The 5714-nt window shown below is 40.4% G+C and overlaps 1 non-coding gene across 1 annotated transcript; it reads left to right on the top strand.

Annotated features, from left to right (window-relative positions):
• Positions 1 to 5368: 5368 nt before the first annotated feature.
• Positions 5369 to 5472, top strand: LOC112446079 (U6 spliceosomal RNA). The gene has a single exon (XR_003034157.1). It is a non-coding gene; the product is annotated as a U6 spliceosomal RNA (small nuclear RNA).
• Positions 5473 to 5714: the final 242 nt, after the last annotated feature.

Raw genomic sequence — 5714 nt, 5'->3', positions numbered from 1 at the left:
TTTCTCATGATGTACTCTGCATAGAAGTTAAATAAGCAGGGTGACAATATACAGCCTTAACGTACTCCTTTTCCTATTTGGAACCAGTCTGTTGTTCCATGTCCAGTTCTAACTGTTGCTTCCTGACCTGCATATAGGTTTCTCAAGAGGCAGGTCAGTTGGGCTGGTATTCCCATCTCTTTCAGAATTTTCCACCAGGTAAATAACAGGGAGGGAACACAGCTCCACCCATCAACAGAAAATTGGATTAAAGATTTACTAATTTTGGACTGGCCCATCAGAATAAGACCCAGTTTTCACCCCCAGTCAGTCTCTCCCATCAGGAAGTTTCCATAAGCCTCTTATCCTTCTCCATCAGAGGGCAGAAAGAATGAAAACCACAATCCTAGAAAACTAGCCAATCTAATCACATGGACCACAGCCTTGTCTAACTCAATGAAAGTATAAGCCATGCTATGTAGGGCCGCCCAAGACGGATGGGTCATGGTGGAGAGTTCTGACAAAATGTGGTCACCTGGAGAAGGGAATGGAAAACCACTTCAGTATTCTTGCCTTGAGAACCCCATGAACAGTATGAAAAGGCAAAAAGATAGGACACAGAAAGATGAACTCCCCAGGTCAGTAGGTGCCCAATATGCTACTGGAGATCAGTGGAGAAACAACTCCAGAAAGAATGAAGAGATAGAACCAAAGCAAAAACAATACCCAATTGTGGATGTGACTGATGATGGAAGCAAGGTCCAATTGTAAAGAACAATATTGTATAGTAAAGAACAATACTGCATAAGAACCTGGAATGCTAAGTCCGTGAATCAAGGCAAATTGAAAGTGGTGAAACAGGAGATGGCAAGAGTGAACGTCGACATTTAGTTATCAGTGAACTATAATGGACTGGAATGGGTGAATTTAACACAGACGACCATTATATCTACTACTGTGGGCAAGAATTCCTTAGAGGAAATGGAGTAGCCATCATAGTCAACAAAAGAGTCCGAAATGTAGTACTTGGGATATAATCTCAAAAAACAGAATGATCTCTGTTCGTTTCCAAGGTAAACCATTCAATATAATGGTAATCCAAGTCTATGCCTCAACCAGCAATGCTGAAGAAGCTGAAGTTGAATGGTTCTATGAAGACCTACAAGGTCTTCTTGAACTAACACCCCAAAAAGATGACCTTTTCATTATAGGGGACTGGAATGCAAAAGTAGGAAGTCAAGAGATACCTGGAATAACAGGCAAATTTGGCCTTGGAGTACGGAATGAAGTAGGCCAAAGGCTAACAGAGTTTTGCCAAGAGACCACACTGGTAATAGCAAACACAGTCTTCCAACATCACAAGAGAAGACTCTACACATGGACTTCACCAGATGGTTGACACTGAAATCAGATTGATTATATTCTTTGCAGCCAAAGATGGAGAAGCTCTATACAGTCAGCAAAAAACAAGATGGAGAGCTGACTGTGGCTCAGATCATGAACTCCTTATTGCCAAATTCAGAATTAAATTGAAGAATGTAGCAAAAACCACTAGGCCATTCAGCTATGACCAAAGTCAAATCCCTTACAATTATACAGTGGAAGTGAGAAATAGATTTAACAAGCTAGATCTGATAGAGTGCTTGATGAATCATGGATGATAGTTCATGACGTACAGGAGGCAGTGATCAAGACCATTCCCAAGAAAAAGAAATGGAAAACAGCAAAATGGCTGTCTGAGGAGGACTTACAAATAGCTCTGAAAAGAAGAGAAGTGAAAAGCAAAGGAGAAAAGGAAAGATATACCCATTTGAATGCAGAGTTCCAAACAATAGCAAGGAGAGATAAGAAACCCTTCCATAGTGATCAGTGCAAAGAAATAGAGGAAAATAATAGAATGGGAAAGACTAGAGATCTCTTCAAGAAAATTAGAGATACCAGGGGAACATTTCATGCAAAGATGGGCACAATAAAGGACAGAAATGGTATGGACCTAACAGAAGCAGAAAACATTAAGAAGAGGTGGCAAGAATACACAGAAGAACTAAACAAAAGAGATCTTCATGACCCAGATAACCATGATGGTGTGATCACTCACCTAGAGCCAGACATCCTGGAATGTGAAGTCAAGTTGGCCTTAGCAAGCATCACTATGAACAAAGCTAGTGGAGGTGATAGAATTCCAGTTGAGCTATTTCAAATTCTAAAATATGATGCTGTAAAAGTGCTGCACTCAATATGCCAGCAAATTTGGAAAACTCAGCAGTGGCCACAGGACTGGAAAAGTCAGTTTTCATTCCAATCCCAAAGAAAGGCAATGACAAAGAATGCTCAAACTACCGCACAATTGCACTCATCTCACACAGTTGCAAAGGAATGCTCAAAATTCTCCAAGCCAGGCTTCAACAATACGTGAACTGTGAACTTCCAAATGTTCAAACTGGATTTAGAAAAGGCAAAGGAATCAGAGATCAAATTGCCAACATCTGTTGGATCATCGAAAAAGCAAGCGAGTTCCAGAAAAACATCTACTTCTGCTTTATTGACTATGTCAAAGCCTTTGACTGTGTGGATCACAAAAAAACTGTGGAAAATTCTGAAAGAGATGGGAATACTAGACCACCTGACCTGCCTCCTGAGAAATCTGTATGCAGGTCAGGAAGCAACAGTTAGAACTGGACATGGAACAACAGACTGGTTCTGAATCAGGAAACGAGTACGTCAAGGCTGTATATTGTCACCCTGCTTATTTAACTTATATGCAGAGTACATCATGAGAAACTCTGGGCTGGAAGAAGCACAAGGTGGAATCAAGGTTGCCCAGAGAAATATCAATAACCTCAGATATGCAGATGACAGCACTCTTATGGCAGAAAGCAAATAACTAAAGATCCTCTTGATGAAAGTGAAAGAGGAGAGTGGAAAAGTTGGCTTATAGCTCAACATTCAGAAAACTAAGAACATAGCATCCTGTCCCCATCACTTCATGGGAAATAGATGGGGAAACAGTAGAAACAGTGTCAGACTTTATTTTGGGGGGCTCCAAAATCACTGCAGATGGTGACTTCAGCCATGAAATTAAAAGTTGCTTACTCCTTGAAAGAAAAGTTATGACCAACATAGACAGCATATTAAAAAGCAGAGACATTACTTTGTCAACAAAGGTCCACCTAGTCAAGGCTATGGTTTTTCCAGTAGTCATGTATGGATGTAAGAATTAGACTGTAAAGAAAGCTGAGTCTGAAGAATTGATGCTTCTGAACTGTAGTGTTGGAGAAGACTCTTGAGAGTCCCTTGGACTGCAAGGAGATCCAACTAGTCAATTCTAAAGGAAATCAGTCCTGAATATTCATCTGAAGGAGTGATGTTGAAGATGAAACTCCAATACTTTGGCCACCTGATGTGAAGAACTGACTCATTTGAAAAGACCCTGATGCTGGGAAAGATTGAAGGCAGCAGGAGAAGGAGATGACAGAGGATGAGATGGTTGAATGGCATCACCAACTCAAATGGACATGAGTTTGAGTAGGCTCTGGGAGTTGGTGATGGACAGGGAGGGCTGGCATGCTGCAGTCCATGGGGTTGCAAAGAGTCGGACATGACTGAGTGACTGGACTGACTGACTGACTGAATCTGGGAAGGGAAGTGAGGCAAAGAAAAGGGAGGGGCAGCCAGGAAACAATAGTGCAGACTTAAGGCAGGGTTCTGATTCCACCTTAAAGTATACAGGTAACAATGTCTCTAAGCTCTTTTACATGTCAGCATTCTTCTTACCATAAAGAAAGCTGAGCACCAAAAAATGATGCTTTTGAACTGTGGTGTTGGAGAAGACTCTTGAGAGTCCTTTGAACTGCAAGGAGATCAAATAAGTCAATCCTAAAGGAAATCAGTCCTGAATATTCATTGGAAGGACTTATGCTGAAGCTGAAGCTTTGGCCACCTGATAGGCAGATCCCACTCACTGAAAAAACCCTGATGCTGGGAAAGATTGAAGGCAGGAGAAGATGACAACTGTTGGGGATTTTCTCCCTGGGACTTGGAAGCAACGAATCTGAAAGAATGACACTTGGACAGTCTCTTGCAAGGACTGACAAGTTTATTTCTGCAGTCAAGCTTTTTTATAGAAGCAGGAACAAAGAGCTTAAAGTATACAGCCAGCAGAGTGCATACGGAGTTAACACATAATCAGTAAAAACATTTCAAGGACAGCACGCTCTAAATGACTCATGGGCTTATCCCATAACCCACTTTCACAAGTAACATCCCTATTAACTCTTGGCGCTGAGCATAATCAAAGGCAGGAGATGTTTTTCTGTCCGCAGTGCAAAGCCGGGTACTTCTGGCCCTTCGCCATTTTCCCAAGGACTTTCTCCTTTTACGGCTATTTTGCACTACGCTTCCCAACAACAACAGAGGATGAGATGGCTAGATGGCATCACCAATGCAATAGACATAAGTTTGAGCAAGCTAAGGGAGTTGGGGATGGACAGGAAAGCCTGAAGTACTGCAGTCCATGGGTTCTCAAAGAGTCACTGAGCGACTGAACTGAACTGATTCTTCTTATCAGAGAAAGATCACCTGAGGTTCTATTAAAAGAAGCAGAAAAGTTGATCAAGATTACCTGAGACCAGATTAGAGGAGTGGAGGCCCTGCACTCCCCTGCTCTTAGCTTATCAGCAGCCTTCAGTCTGCACCCTTGCTATAAAACTCCTCAGCAAATCATCCCATGTTGGGACATATAGTTTTTTTGGCAACAAAAACTGTATCTGCTGTGTCCCCTTTTGCACCTTATTACGCTTATGAGGCCTTACATGATATGTATTTTCTACTTCATTCAAAGCTCTATCTTTGAGATTCTAGTTGACACTGATGGACAGAGGCCGAGTTTTTGGTATCACAGTCTATTTGAGGCTTTACCAAGCATGAGAGTTTTACATACATTTAAATTCTTCCCATTTAAATCTTGCCAAAATGTCTCTTGTGTGTACCTCCATAACACACATAGAAATTTCATAGATCTTATCACATTTTCTTTTATCACCTATTTCTCTTTTTTAATCAATTATTTGTCTTTATTAATTATATTGGCCTGATCATATTAGAAAAAGAGATGGAAAAGGTACAAATTAACTACACATAAAAATTGGGCCATAACCACAGATACAAAACCCTTGAGGGAATATGGTTAAAAAAAAATAGGTCAAACAACTTTTAAAATGTAGGTGGTAGAGATGAGTTTCTAAAATAGCAGAAATCATCCAAATTGATTCAAAAATAAAAAGAGGATTTCTGTTTCTGATAAGACAATAGCAATATTACTAAACTTTCCATTTTAAATAACTAAAATGCTAGATAAAAACTTTAAAATGTTTTATTAAGAGCATTTTGAGTGCTCTCTTCAGCAGCACAAATGCTAGAATTGGAATGATACAGAGAAGGTTAGCATGCCTGTGTAAGGATGATATGAAAATTAATGAAGACTTCCATTTAAAAAAAAAGAAAGAAAGAAAACAAACACTGTTGAGCTGCAAAGAAAGCAAGAATTCTCAAGTCAGAGACATAGTGATGGTATGAATCAGAGAAATAAGAGGAATTTGAGGGCCTTTGCCAAATTAGGTGAACTTGGGTATCAGTTTCATAGTCTCATGGCACATGGAGTACAGGAGGAAAACTTGGGGATCTGCTCATGGTGGAGAGTATAAGAAGAGACCTTTCCTCCTTTAAGTCAAAGACCC

This window comes from Bos taurus, chromosome 3, assembly GCF_002263795.3.
Source record: "Bos taurus isolate L1 Dominette 01449 registration number 42190680 breed Hereford chromosome 3, ARS-UCD2.0, whole genome shotgun sequence".
Taxonomy (NCBI): Eukaryota; Metazoa; Chordata; class Mammalia; order Artiodactyla; family Bovidae; genus Bos; species Bos taurus.
This window is presented reverse-complemented; position numbering and strand designations above follow the sequence as displayed.